Here is a 16,158-nt window from a genome sequence, read left to right as displayed (position 1 = left end):
TTAACTTTGGTGAAAAGATAGGTACTATCCCTTTAAAAACACATCTCCTTGCCGTCTGTGCAATTCACCAGACATATCCACACTCCCGTTGATAACAGCATCATTACGCACCGCTTCTCTGACTATGAAACACACGTGCTCTCTTTCCAAGACTAACAATAAACACTGCCCCTATTATCTGTTATTATAGGAGTATTCTTCTTACTTTTCACAACACTTTTAGCTTTTTTCTCTTCTTTCATTGCAACTTTAAGATTTTACATCATTTCCTAACACCCAAATTTTTTTCTTTTGGCCCACACATATTTAATTTTATACATGTCAAAAGAACATGTAGCAGATAGCATAAGCATTAAGATAAATTAAAAATTTATGTTACAAAGGAGCTAGCCTAATGTCTTATCTAAGCACGTACTTGTTTCTACTCACAGTAAATCAGTCACTATAAAAGATTCACACAGCTCATAATCAATATTTAACCAATTAACTGAAATACAGCTGAATTAAAGAAATCACATACATATGATACAGAAATGGTCTATTTTTAAATTAACTAGTGACACTTGAGAAAGGATGATCAATCAAAACTGGTGATTAATTTTCAAATCACCCACTTATATTGGGATAATTCACAATACTTTTAGGAAAAATAGCACACTGGAAAGGGCCAATTAAAAAGAAGCTACAAAGATATCTGGATGAATACTGAAGTAAGTATTTTACTTTTTTATTTTTCACTATTTTACAGTCAGAGCTTTTCTTTCTTAATTCATTCTGGTGGGTGATCAGAGGGACTTTTTAAAAAATGGGCATGTAGCTGACTTATAAAGTTGTGCTAAGCTCTGCTGTGCAGTAAAGTGTGAAAGCAAAGACCTAAGTATTTCAGCAAGGCAACAGAGAGGAGTGGTTACACTACAGTCAGACAGATTCATGCTCTGGCCCCAGCTCTGCCATCTCTATCTTTCTGGTTCCAGTAAAGCAAATTATGGCCTCACCTATAAAATGAAAAGCACCGAAGAATTGATGCTTTTGAACTGTGGTGTGGGAGAAGACTCTTGAGAGTCCCTTGGACTGCAAGGAGATCCAACCAGTCCATCCTAACGGAGATCAGTCCTGAGTGTTCATTGGAAGGACTGATGCTGAAGCTGAAACTCCAATACTTTGGCCACCTGATGCTCATTTGAAAAGACCCTGGTGCTGGGAAAGATTGAAGGTGGGAGAAGAAAGGGACAACAGAGGATGAGATGGCTGGATGGCATCACCGACTCAAAGGACATGGGTTTGGGTGAACTCCAGGAGTTGGTGATGGACAGGGAGGCCTGGCGTGCTGTGGTTCATGGGGTCGCAGACAGTCGGACACGACTGAGTGACTGAACTGATAAAATGAAAAACAAACTTCTCTATCACATTTCTGGGCAGGATTACATGAGGGCCTGATCACACTGTAGGTGTTTGGTAAAGTAAGCCATTAAAATTCATAATGAATACAAAGCTTTCAGATTATGGATCACTGTTTTCTTACTTAATCCTAAAAATATCTTGTGGTCTTTTATATTTTATAAGTTATGAAAGAACAGCCTTGTAAACAGGGTTTCACTTTTTTCAATGAGCTGCTTATAGCAACAGAATCTCTTATTTTCTTTACTATGATCTCTCTCATTTCTCTTGAAATTTCTTTCTGTCATACGGAAGGGCTTCAAAGGTAGTTAGTGACCCCCTTATAAAAGTGAAAAGCGATCAGTTGTGTCCAACTCTTTTCGACCCCTGGACTATACAGTCGGTGGAATTCTCCAGGCCAGAATACTGGAGTGGGTTACCTTGCCCTTCTCCAGGGGATCTTCCCAACCCAGGAATCGAACCAGGTCTCCAGCATTGCAGGCAGATTCTTTTACCAACTGAACCACAAGGGAAGCCCAACCCCTTTCTAAAGTCTCTTCCTTACCATTAGCCTTGCATGCTTTTGCTTAGGATTTCCGTTTCTTGAAATTTATTCTTATTTTATGTCACTTACATCAAGATCGAAAATTCAGTTGCCTTAAACTTTTTCCCCAGAGTGTAACTTCAATTAGCCTATGGAAATGTATAACTTAGAACAGATCTTAAGAGTTGCAGTATCTGATAGTCCAGATTATTCCAAGAATACTATTGGATTTGATATAAAAACAATAAAAGAAAATAATTTGACTTGGGAAGAGATAATTAAGTTTTTTCAGAAAGAACTCATTTATAAAAAATACTGGAACTTCTTTGGTGTTCCAGTGGCTAAAATCCCTTGCTCCCAATGCAGGGAGTTTAAGTTCAATCCCTGGTCAGGGAACTAGATCCCATATGCTGCAACTATAGCTCCCGTGTGCCAAAACTAAGGTCTGACGCAGCCACAAATATAAATATTTTCAAAATACTTAGCTGCTTTTACACTGTAATTAACTAGTTTACCAACTAAATTATCAAGTTTTTGCTCAAATTTTAAGGTCAACGGAAGAGGGTAGTACTACTGATAGACCTAAAATCATTCTGAAATGAATTAGAAAAGAAGCTAGCATCTGCTAACACCTAAATACAAATACTGGTACCTCGTAACAGAAATGTACACTATAGCATTTTCCAGGTTTAAAATAACTAATTGATAGTACTACTGAACTAATTTCAGCACTGAACTCATCTCTGACAATGTTTTTGCATTACCTCTTTTCACATAAATCCTGCTCATTCCCAGCTGCTTTGCTTAGTCCCAGTTTTGAAAAGTTGCAAGAAGCAAAACACAGAAACCATGCACTTCTATTTGAAAACAAAACAACTGCATCTACTAGTTTTTCCTGAGCTTCACTAAGTTTTTCATGCTTTATTTTATTTTTAACTTTTTGGCCGCACCCCATAGCATGAAGGATCTTAGTTCCCTGACCAGGGATCGAACCCATACACCCTGCAGTCAATGAGCGGAGTCGTAAGCACTGACCACCAGCGAATTCCCTCCATCTTTTAAAAAGGACAAAATCCGCTAAGTAACGATTAGCATTTTGGTACCTGAATTAAAATCAGATAATTCTGTTTGTCTTTGGCTTTTTCACTTGAAAAATAAGCTTATCTTAATTGTCTGAAACATTATTGGTCTGAAGTTCTTATTATGATTACAAAGATTTCAAGAGAACAAGGCTCAAGATTCTTTTTCCATATAATAATCAAGGAATTCATATAATTGTCTTTTTTAGATAAGAATTTAAATGGCCCTCATCCACCTCTTTTCCAACCAAAATGATTCTCTAATGAAAATCTATTTCAAAAACTACCTATTTAAAAAGCTTTTCAAAATGCTTTCAATATCAAAATAGTCAAGTCCTCTTGGAAAACCTTTCTAAAACAACTTTTCTGACTATTGTTAATCTCCCACAAATTATTTTCCTTAAAAGATCTATGGTTAGTAATTACTTTTTCCAGCAACTGTGATACAATATGGTCTTGAACAGTATAATTTTAATGGCAAAACTGTAGGCAGAGTTTAACATCAGTACGTATTCTACTGCTTTTCATGTGTAATTATGGCATTTTTACACAGATTTCCAGGGCATGTTTCTTAGAATGCCTACACAGGTGATATATTTTGTTACCTTTGAACACTGATCTGCTCAACTTAAAAATACATAATCACTATGCTCACAAAATGTTCTTATCTATGAAGACTTTATAGCTTAAAAGATATTAGTTAGTGTGGAATCATTATCTAGCAGTTTTACCAAACTTTCATTAGCCTAGAAATCATTTTATTGACTGCTATTCATTAGTTACCTTTTTTTTTCTTCCAGTTTTATTGAGACATAATTGTCAAAAAAATACTGTATACATCTCAGGTGGACAGCATAATGATTTACCTACATACATCATGAAAACATCAAGTGAATATCCATCATCTCATATAGACAAAAAATGAAAGAAACAGAAAAAAAAATTTGTGATGAGAGCTCTTAGGATTTACTCGCTTAACAACTTTCATATGCGACATACAATGTGTATGTGGGTGTGTGTTCAGTCATGTCTGATTCTTTGCAACCCCAGGGACTGCGGCCCGCCAGGCTCCTCTGTCCATGGGGATTCTCCAGGCAAGAATACTGGAGTGGGTTGCCCTGACCTCCTCCAGGCGATCTTCCCAACCCGGGGGTCCAAGCCACGTCTCCTGCATTACCGATTCCAGATACCACTGGGCCACCTGGGAAGCCCCAAGACATACACTAGTGTTAGTCACATTTATCATGTTGTATATTACATCCTAGCTCCTTTTTTAGTCTTTCCTAGGGGATCTGCACTGTGCTGCATGTGGGATCCTAGTTTTTTTAAACTTTTTGGTGCACCTCCAATCACGAAGGATCTTAGATCCCTGGATGGAATGGAACCTGGGTCTCCTGCAGTGGAAGGGCGGGCAGAGTCTTAACTGCTGGTCCACATCCCTGGTTCTAATAGCATCCATCTTCTCTTTGCCTCCTTGCTCACTTTTCCGTCTCTCCCATCCCCCCCCACTCCTTGAATACCATGTCATAAATCATTCTTTTTTTTTTTAATTGTTCTCTTTTATAGGCAGTTTTATATCACCACCACCATTTCAAGGATGCTGTGAAGAAAAACTTAGTAGGTTGATTTTTTTAACTGTTCCCTCTCGAGTAGTCTGTAAAAGAGAAGTTGATGCTTCCAGTTTTGATTAAGTATTTTATTTAGGCAGTTTTGAAATATATACTGTTCTTCCACATGTACAGATTGGTGATTTTATAATTTATTTAACTTAAATATAACTGAGTTGGTCACTTCAACAAAATCATTTTCGGTTGTTTGGACACGCAGGACGCAGGATCTGAGTTCCTAATAAGGTCACTCTTTTCAAAGTAAAATGGAATCTGTTACATAAACTTATTATGCTTTTGAGTATTAAAAAAAAATTAAAGAAAAGGATTTATTTAAATACTTTCTTCTATTCTATCTTTTCCTGCACTTAGAATTCTTCAACGACTGAGGCTATGTCATGCTCCTTTGTCAATTCAGAGCTTCATACGGTGCTGGTCACTTCATAAGGGCTTCTGTGACTGTCAGCTGAGTCACACACACTGACCAGCTGGTGGAGAACCACCATGTCTCCATCATCTCTAAGAATAAGAAAGGTGTTTTTTTTTTTTTTTAAAGTGGGGAACTTAAATTTAAAAGGATAATAAACAGAAAACAGAATAAAGGAGCTGCAAAATATTCAATAATAAAAATCTAATTATATCAGTATAGATTTTTCCAGTAGGGAAGAAAAGACTTTGAAAAAAAGAGGGATAAATGAGTTTGGGATTAACAGATACATGCTCCTATATATAAAATGAACAACAAGGACCTACTACATAACACAGGGAACTATATTCAATATCTTGTAAAACCTATGAAGGAAAACATCTACACACACACACACACACACACACACACACACACAGATACAACTGAATCACCCTGCTCTATACCTGACACGAAACACTATAAATCAACTATACCTCAATTTAAAAAAAAAAACATTTTTTTAAAAAAAGCAACGTGGACTCTGACTGCAATGATTAAAGACTAGAGTCAGGAAAAGAGGAAGGTCAAAAGGAAGCTACTATTGTAGAGAAAAGAAGGACTGGAGGCCAGAGCATGGTCACAACAGTGATAAAGGAGAGAAATAAACATGGATTACCTTTTTGCTTTAGGTATCTCTTATCAGGAAAAATTCTTGGACTTCCTTGGTGGCCCAGTGGATAGGAATCTGCCTGCCAATGCAGCAGACATAGTTCAATCCCTGGTCCAGGAAGATTCCACAGGCTGAGAGCAACTAAGCCCGGGAACCACAACTACTGAGCCTGAGTGCTGCAACTCCTGAAGCCTGTACACCCTAGAGCATGCTCCACGAGAAGCCGCCTCAAGGAGACGCCCAAGCAATGCACCTAGACAGCAGCCCTGCTCACCTGCATGCAGCACCCAACACAGCCAAAGAAGTTAAATTAATGTATTAAATTAAAAGGAAAATCCTCTTCAGATTGGATGGGTTTAAACAAGCATTGGCATCTTGCACAAAATGGGCATTTAATAAATTTAATCAATGAATTAATGGAAACCAAAGCTCAATATACATAAGATTAAAGAAAGTTGAGCTTCCTTGGCAGCTCAGCTGGTAAAGAATCCGCCTGCAATGCAGGAGACCCCAGTTCGATTCCCAGGTTAGGAAGATCCCCTGGAGAAGGGACAGGCTACCCGCTCTAGCATTCATGGGCTTCCCTGGTGGCTCAGATGGTCAAGAATCCACCTGCAATGTGGGAGACCGGGTTCGATCCCTGGGTTGGGAAGATCCCCCTGGAGGAGGGCAAGGCAACTCATTCCAGTATTCTTGCCTGGAGAATCCTATGGACAGAGGAGCCTGGTAGGCTACAGTCCATGGGGTTGCAAAGAGTCAGACACGACTGAGCGACTAAGCACACAGCACATCTGCTCTAAGTGCACCAGCAACAAGGTACAACATATCACTCCAGTTACAAAGCCCATCCAGCTGCAAGGGAAAGAGGATCCTGTCAACTACTGATCACTGAAGTTAAATGTAACTCTAGACAAGATTATCACTGAGATTAAACGTAACTCTAGGCAAGATTTCAGAGTCATGTCTGATAGAAGTCTATGAACACAGAAAAAGCAGCAACCAATCTAGGTGACGGGAAACCATTATAGTTTCATTAAGAACAAGCAATGTCAGATTAGTATGCTTTTTTTTCCCTGACATTTATTGAACAGATAGGATTTTTAAAGATGAAGGATATGAAATTATTTGGGTTTTAGGAAGGCAAGTGTTAAAGTTCCTTATAAATTCCTTGTGAAAACCTGGAAATATTTGAGATAGATAATGATAAATTAGCTTCATTTCTAATTGGCTGAACCACTTGAACCAAAGAACTAATTTTTTTCAAATCAACCCTCAGGTCTCTAGCAGGACAAGAACGCTCTTAGGCCCACCTCATCAACACTTTAAAAAAATTTGTATGAAAACTGTACCAGCATTATCAAACTTATAATTTATCAAAGGTATGGAAAAACAATAAGCTTTTTTACTGAATGATCAAATTAAGATCCTTTTTTTTTTTTTTTTTTAAAGAGTAAACATACTGGAACCAATCTGACAAGATAAAATTTAACTGGGATAGATGTGAAGTCCTACTGAAACATATTCTATTAAAGAACTTGGAGAGCAAGGACAAAAATTCAAATTTCAGCTGACTACAAAATCAATAATGGATAACGCACACAGCACCTAGATGGCAGGGACCATTCTAAATGCTTAACACATATATACACTCATTTATTCTTTAAAACAACCCTATGAGACAGGTACCATCATAAACTCCATTTTACAAATGAGAAAACTGAGGCCCGGGATGTTTACATAATTTACTCAAGGTTACCCAGCTGATATAGAGCCAGGATTTAAACCCAGGCAGGCTAGCTCCAGAATTCATTTCCTTAGACAGGACATTATCATAAATTAACAGTGCAATGTGGTTGCCAAAAGAAGCAAGACTACTCTTAAAGTATGTGCTTTAAAATCAGAGTGGTGACTTCTGGTTCTCTCCACAGGCTAATATCTAATTACAGGTATTACACTGCTAAGAAGGGTATGGACGAGCTGACACAAATCCACAAATAAGCCATCAGTATTGTGAAGAGGTGCAAATCAAAACAACAAATCCACTAGAGGAAGTTAAAGACGAGAATATTTTGTCCAGAGAAGAAAAGAATCAGGAAAACATAAGGAAGTGTCTTCGAATATTTGAAAACTCATAGAAGAGACAGAACTAGAGCCAGTGAAGAGATAACTTTAGTTCAATAAAAGAAATAATTTCTTAGAAGTTAAAGTTGTCCAAATATCTCTACCTCAGAACCTATGAACCTTCTCTCCACAAAATATCCAAATACATATAATTTTGTATAAAGTTTTCAAGGGTCCACAAATCTACCTTTAAATCTATTTATGTCCTACCCCTAGAATCATATACCTCAGATTAAAATGGAAAGGATTCAAGTATGAAGAGGTGAATATATTTAATCTAGAAAATTCATCACAACTTAAAATTTTAGGATTGAAAAAAACTCTGAACTCTATGCTTTCTAGTTTCTTCTAAGATACATTAAGATACACATTGCAATAAGAGCTTAAAATATGATGCTGAGTTCAGAAAAAAGTGAAATCAAGTTTGCCAAGTGACAATGTAAACTGACTACAAGATCTGACTATCAGTTATAATGGCTTATTGTTTAATCTTTTAAAGAAACATATCTAAGTTTAAAGATAAAAAATAAGATGCCAAGGTACTACTCAATAACTAATATTTAATGCCCAAATTAGAAAGTGCCTCCTTCTACTTTCAAGCCTTAAACTTTTCATCTTTCAGTCCCAGTTAACTGTTAAGGTTGACAAACTAAGAAAACGGACTAGAAGTTAAAATACCAGGTTCTAACCTATGCCATGAACTTAGGCTTAATTTTGGCTTAATCTGTTTCTTACCAAACTCTAAAAACTTTCATGTATCTAAATGGGCTTTAAAAATGGTAAAGTGCAGATGTAAATATAAACAACTCATGTATTATGCATAAAACATAAAAATGCCAACAACAACAAAACAAAAAACAGTTTTTCTATCATGCTAAAAAAAAAAAAAAGCAAAGGTATATGCACATTACAATTCCTAATTCCAAAAAGCAATCTTTGAATCCTTCAGCTTGTGTTTCAGTGAATAATTTTAATCCACAAACACTCTCCATATTAAGGATAAATCTATCTGTACATCCAATTTCAAGCTGCAAAGAGAGGACATAGCTCAGACAGTTAAGAATTTTGGCTGCAAGGGAAAAACTTGAAAGTGCCAGTTGGACGTCACCATTTCCAAGAGTTGGTGGGAAAGGTACATGATCACAAAATGGTAACATTAAGTATGACACACTTGAAAATTCTGTTTTCTCTCCTAATTAACCAACCACACATAATGGAACTCAAAAACAAGAGTTTAATAAGTCATGGGCCTTTATTAAATATAAGCACCATGCTGCTGAAACTGCAATTGCACTGCCAGAACAGGGCTACAAACACCATGTCTGCCATGAGACTAGACTCTAGTTCCAGGCACAAGATGTTCTAATAAATAACAAATGCATCAAGCGCCAGCATACAAGTGTGATAGAATCTGGGGCCTAGACATTTGATTTTTCTCCCGGTGCTACTTGAGAATGGCCACTGCCATTAAAGATTTATTACAGTAACAGGATAGTGATAAAACTTTAGCTAAACTGCAGGCCAACCAATGAAATGGAAAAGCAACATGCAATAACAGATCAACGAAATTAATTTCTATTTAATTTTGTACAGTAGGCTCATGATTACGCTGTATAAAGAACAGATGAAAAAAAAAAAAAGAACAGATGAATAACCTAAACTATACCTATTAGGTAAAGATGATTTCAAGCCATTAAGAGAAAAGTGGCCCAGAAAAAAATCAGGCTATAGAACTCAAGTGGAAAAAACACACTAAGATTTGGGAGACAAAGGGGAAGGAAGGGAATGAGCTACTGACTTACTAAAAAGAGAGCAAAGAAATGGGACAGGGAGTCTGAGCCCTCTGAGACGGAATGAGGAAAAAAAAAGAATTCAAAGGCTCAAAGGGAGCTTTAGCAGTGAATACGGAAAGGGATGAAGCTGTTAACTGTCTCAACAGAAAAACCAAAAACAATAGGGGGAACTTTTCTAAACCATCATGCAGGGTGGTCAATTCAATGCCTAACTCATGCAGGGCAGGGCACTTCGTAGGACGCGAACTTCGTTCCAAATAGTTCCACCGATTAGTCCATTTCCTCCTGACCACCCCCAATAGGGGGTTACTACTACAGATGAAGGAACTGAGACCACACAACGTCAGGGAACACAAGCTGGTACTGGGCGCTCATCTTAGCTGCACGCCTCCCTGCAAGATCCTACAAAACTCTTACACTTTTCTATGGAAAGGAACCTTAAATCTCCGGAATTTCTCAGAGTCAGGGCCCAAAAGTGATCCCCTACTTTAGAGGAAAGTTCCCTGCGGAGGTTGCAAGGCTCTTCCAAGCGCACGAGGCTTTGGAACTGTGAAATACACCTGGTAGAGACAGATGAAGGCATGTGGGTCACGAAAGGAGAAAAAGTCGGAAAAGTCAGACTTAGAAGCCATTCTTCTAAAGATACCGAAAAAAGTAGAAAGCAGCCCTTCCTCTCTTCCAGCAGGCGTGACTCAGGGACGGTGCCTCCCCGCAATTTGCTCTGTGTGTGTTGGGGGTGGAGGGTAGTCTCGGGTTTCCCACTCCCTTCCCCAGGCACTCAAGGGTTACTCGGCCAGGCCTGGAAGAACGCGTGGGAATAAACAGATGGGACCCAGAGTGACCAGGGGGCCCGGAGACGCAGGGAGGGAAACCTGCCCAGGACCACGCCGGGCGGGGTCCAGAGGCCCTCCGCACAGAGCCCGCGCCCGCGCCCCGGACCTTACCGCCGCTTGGCTGCAGGGGACAAGGCGGCCGCGCAGGACTGTTCTTCGAGCTTGGAGCGCGTTTTCAGGCGCCTCTGCTACAGTGGCGCCCGCGCTTGGCGGCACCCGGATCCCAGCGGACTCACACTCGCGGAAGGGTGGGCGAGCCGCGGCCTGCCTAGTCGAGGCCCTGGAGTTCTAAGCCCCAGGACGCCGACCGCGCGCGCGCGCCTTCGAGCCTGCCAAAGAGGAAGGGTCAGGGCGCGCCTGGAGAACCGAGCAGCGCCAGCGGCTGCAGCCGAATTCTCCGGCAGCTTCGTCCGCCCTCGCCCGGCCCAGACACTGCCCCGCTTCCCCCGCGCAAGCTTTGGCGGCGGAGCAGCACGGTGAGCGCCGATTGGCCCTCTGGATGAATGACGTACGGCGCCTCTCCCCACGGATTGGCCAGGCTGGCGGTGCGTGCACGGAGTAAACAAACCCCGCCCCCAGGCTTCCCAAAGAGAGGAGGGGGCCGCGAGGTGGAGGAGCGGGGTCTTAAGCACTCTGTGGGGTATCTGGGTAGTCCACTGGAGGTTCTCAGAGGATCGCCTGCAACGATCCTGCCGCGTGCTTCCCAGCCGCCTCCGGAGCCGGCTACAGGCCTGAGGCCTAAAATTATAGCCACACCCTCTCCCCCTTCCCCCGGCCTGGGTGGGAATCCTGATCCTGACTTTTCCATCCGCCCTCATCCCCCCGGCCCCTTACAATTAAACCCCGATCTTTCTTAGAAAAAGGGAAACGGGTGTCCCTAGTTCCCAGGGACATCTCGGTTCCCAGTCACTTGATCAGTCACCTCCGGGGGAGCAGCCTAGAGCGGACGAGTGATGAGGCCACGTGTGGGGCCAAGTTTGCAGTACCTTGTAAATTATGCAGACAGTGGGTTAAAGACTGCTAGGGTGTGAGGTCTTCAACAAACCGGCAAATAAGATCCAAACCCGGACAGGTCACCATGTCACATGGACGCTGAAGAGAAAATCGCAGATCCCACCCCCAAATACCTATTTAGTTTAATGTTAATAATACATTCTGTGCCTATCTGAAAAATCATGTGTAAGTTTACATTTTAGTGGGCTTCCCTTGTGGCTTGGTTGGTAAAGAATCCGCCTGTAACGCGGGAGACCTGGATTCGATCCCTGGGTTGGGAAGATCCCCTGGAGAAGAGAAAAGCTACCCACACCAGTATTCTGGCCTGGAGAACTCCATGGACTGTGTAATCGATAGGGTCACAAAGAGGCGTACGTGACCGAGAGACTTTCATTCCACTTCACTTACATTTTAGTGCGGTGGTAAAGATAATATGCAAAAGAAATAAGTAAAATATAAGCTATGTTACATGCTGGGACACGCTGTGGGGGAAAAATCTGGCAGACCAGGGATGGCTTTAAGGGATGGCCTGTTTTAGAGTGCCCAGACAAGGAGACAGGAACGTGCCATTTAAATAAATACCTAAAGGGAGTGGAGGCGGAGAGAACGCGCCTTTGGACCTCTCTCGGGTTGAGTGGAGAGATGATTTCTGCAAAACTGTACATAGATAAGTCCTAGGCGGTCAAGAAAGCCCAATGCAGTCTCCTTGGACTGATTCTAAAATGCAAAAGCCCCAAAGGAGTCATTACCTTGCATTTTTCAGTAATGGATCAATAGATGTAGTTTCCACAGAAATTTTATTGAGATTTCAACTTAAATACTTTTCAAACACTCTAGGGACAAAGATACAAAAATGAGCAAAACAGATGAAACCTCCATCCTCAAGAAGTCTAGCAGGAGAGCTGGATTGTAAACCACCTCGGTATATTGTATAAATAATCCAAGAAGTATTAATAGACGCATGGCTGTGCTTGGGCTAATTGGGGGGGGGGGGGAGTGGTGGATGTTAATTTAGGAAGAGTACTTAGGAAGAGTACTATGGGCTACAGTCCACGGGGCCGCAAAGAGTCAGACACGACTTAAAGCGACTAAACACACACACACACACACACATCTAATTGAATAAAACTGCTTTATTATATTATATAATGAAGTATAATATACTGGACATTATGTTTGGAATCTTTTTATCTATGAAGACAACTCCACTAAATATTGGAGTAAGGCTATGGATTTCAGTGATTCTCTGACTTCTGTAAATTTTTAAGGTGAGAGTCTGAAAATGATATCAAGTTAAACCATATAAAATAGTTAATATTTGGCAATTTACATGTTTCCTGTAGAGTTAATATGAGGATTTTGCTATGTAATACATATAGTAAGTGTTCAATAAATAATGATTATTATGATCATTTGATAATAGTGCTTTTGAAAAAAAAATGCTTTAAAAGTCAGTGTTTCATAACAGCTTCCAATACCATGAAGTAAAGTGGGCATGCAGGTTCAAATTTTCCATATACTGGTTTGATCTGGCTGTGAATTTCCATGACCTAATCAGGGTATGTTGTAAAAGACACTAAATGCTAGTTTCACAGCAGGCCAAGAAATTCAGAATAAGGAACAGCTTGATTTTGAAGCCAAAACCTGAAAATTCTCCAGAACAGAATAAATTGTCAAGTTGCTTCAGGGAGAAAAATTCATGTAAATCAATTTTTCATTCCCACTCACAGCTTCAATTTAGCAATTTGCACAACAGTCAGCTTTCTCTCTTCCTTCTCATTTCCCCCATTAAAAGATCTGATTTCCTTTGAAAGGGTAAATAAAGCTTCCACTATCTCCAAGGAAGGAGAGGTAGATGTTTGAAACATGACAGAACACTTACTGATTCCACAAACACTTACTAAGCACTTATTATACACCAACAGTGCAAGGTACTGGAAATACACACATAAATGTCCAAAGAACTTCCTTTGTTCATAGGTATTCCTGTGTGTAGAATAATCCCCCAGTTCACCCACACCTCATCTACACATGCTTTCTCGTCTAAGCTAAAACAACATTCTCTAGAAAAGCTCCTCTAACTCCAGCTCTTTGCCCATAAAATTGTCTTTCTAACATTCATGAAACTTGCAATTACTCATTTAGTACCTGTATCCTGTATCATTTAGTACCAGGGAAGCCCTTGTTAGACTGCAAGTTCCTTGCAATTTGGAGTTCTATCATCCTATTCACTGGGCTTCTCTGGTGGCTGGCTCAGTGGTAAAGAATCTGCCTGCAATGCAGGAGACACAGGTTCTATCCCTGAGTCAGGAAGATCCCCTGGAGAAGGGAATGTCAACCCACTCCAATATTCTTGTCTGGGAGATCCCTTGGACAGGGGAGCCTGGTGGGCTACAGTCCATGGGGCCGCAAAGAGTTGGACACGACTTAAAGCGACTAAACACACACACACACACATCTTATTCACTACAATATTCTCGGTGCCTTAGGGAAGCTCAGTAAGTTTTTATTGAATGGATGAGAGCGCCACAGCCTAGCACATTTGGAAAGAAGAGACAAACATAAATAAAAATTCTACTTGTAAATTTGTGGGCCAACAAGCCACCAGCCATGAAAGAGATCTGTTAAGAGTTAAACCTGAGAAACTGTCTGTGCTGCCTCTCTCCTGGGGCTGGCACTACTTTCAGTAGGTGGAGCGCTATGGCTCCTGGACCAGTGTCTCTCACACTTTAATGTGCCCAGGAATCACTCAGAGGTCTTATTAAAATTCAGACTCTAGATCGGCAGGTCTGAGGTGGGGTGTAGAATCTGTATTTCCAGCAAATTTCCAACTGCTTCATCAGATGCTACACTCTGAGTGACAAAGTCTTTCCTGATCCCTTTTTGCCATTTGCAAAGATCCATAGTTGTCTAGACTTTAGATATGACTTTTTTTTTAAACACGCTGTTTTCACATCTAATCCATCCAGTGACAAACAAAAGAAATAACTCTTAAGAGAACATCAAGGCCTTGTCTTCCAGAGACAGTCCTATTATATGCCCTTTAGTCACATTAAAAGGGCAGAGTGGAATCAAAGCCCTGGAATTTCTTTAGTGAGGGACACAACTTTCTCCTTATTACATTTCTGGAATGACTTGGTTTGTCCAGTGGGAAGATTTCACAGTCATCATTAGTAAAAGTAACCTCTTCTTAATATCAAACCCAAAATTATTTTTAGGATAAAATTTCACTTGTCCTAAAAACATAGAGTATATATGAGGTATAAGAAATAATGATAATATGATCCAGCAGTCCCACTCCTGGGCATATATCTGGATAGAACTATAACTCAAAAAAATACATGCACCTCTATGTTCATAGCGGCACTATTTACAATAACCAAGACATGGAAACAAACTAAATGTCCATCAACAGAAGAATGGATAAAGAAAATGCGGTACCTGTCTACAATGGAATATTACTCAGCCAAAAAAAAAACAAAACAATGAAATAATACCATTTGCAGTAACATGGGTGGACCTATTAAGTGAAGTGAGAGAAAAACAAATATCATGTGACATCACTTATATGTGGAATCTAAAATACGACACAAATGAACTTATCTATGAAAAAGAAATAGATTCACAGCTATAGAGAACAGACTTGTGGTTTCTATGGGGAATGGGGTAGGGGAGGGATGCAGTGGGAGGTTGGGATTAGCAGATACAAACTATTATATCTGCTAACTAATAGAGAGAGGTATATTTATACACTGGCTCCTGTCCCCATTGTTTACACATTATCATATGGTAGCAGCTCTCTAGCATTCCAGACTTAACCAGGGGTGAAAAATGACAGAATGAGTTTCAATGAGTATTCCAAGCTGGGAGGCAGAGAAATCCCAGCTCAGAAAACCAGAGATATGGTAAAGTGAGATGTTTTCATGTTACACTTGGGTAGCAGATTGCTACAACTGGAATAAAAATGTGGCCTAAGAGGATGTGGAATGGGGCAAGAGGTGACCAATAATGATATAAATAATTGAATAATAAATGGAGAATAGGCAACAGCTTTCCCTTGTAGAATTTCCAACAGTAGAATTCCAATGAATTAAATGTAAAGAAATAATGAAGTGGAAATAGAAAATTCCCAGTAATAGGCAAATAGTACAAGAATCATTGATGCAGAGAAGCAGCATCCATGGATGTTAAAACTAGTAAGTGAAACTGTGATGGGAAACAAAATTTACATGGTCTAAAAGTATCTCCTCACAAGATTCTTTAAAATTTATTTATTTATTTATTTGACTGTGATGGGTCTTAGTAGTGGCATGAGAACTTTCAGTTGCGGCATGTGGGATCTAATTACCTGATTAGGGATTGAACCCAGGCCCCCTGCAATGGGAGCATGAAGTCTTAGCACTAGACCACCAGGGAAGTCCCTCCTAACAAGATTCTTAACTGCAAAGGAGAAAACAGTAAACTTATGATGGAAAAACCTGGCAGTCATCCTCTTCACCAAAGGATCAAGGTTAACAACAATAATAAGACATACTGATGCCTTCCTGATAAGATGCACTGAGGCCATGGACATCACTTCTGCAGGATTCTAACAAAAATTCAGAACCTTAACCTAATCAGAAAAAAATATCAGGCCAACCTAAATGGAGGGCCATCTTATAAAATAACTACCAGTGTTCTTAAAAAATGTGAAGTTCATGAAAGAAAGACTAGGTGGTCACAGACTGCAGGA

General features: G+C 40.1%; 1 protein-coding gene across 13 annotated transcripts in view; it reads right to left on the bottom strand.

Annotated features, from left to right (window-relative positions):
• Positions 1-10,879, bottom strand: part of TFDP2 (transcription factor Dp-2) — a 198,181-nt gene extending 187,302 nt beyond the window's left edge. For all 13 annotated transcript variants that reach the window (XM_065942249.1, XM_065942253.1, XM_065942257.1 and 10 more), the window contains exon 1: positions 10,545-10,879. The gene's annotated coding sequence lies outside the window, so the exon portion shown is untranslated. The remainder of the gene's footprint in view (positions 1-10,544) is intronic.
• Between the last annotated feature and the right edge of the window lie 5,279 nt (positions 10,880-16,158).

Source organism: Muntiacus reevesi, chromosome 8 (genome assembly GCF_963930625.1).
Source record: "Muntiacus reevesi chromosome 8, mMunRee1.1, whole genome shotgun sequence".
Lineage (NCBI taxonomy): Eukaryota > Metazoa > Chordata > Mammalia > Artiodactyla > Cervidae > Muntiacus > Muntiacus reevesi.
Note: the sequence above shows the minus strand (reverse complement) of the source record. Positions and strands in the feature narration are given on the sequence as shown.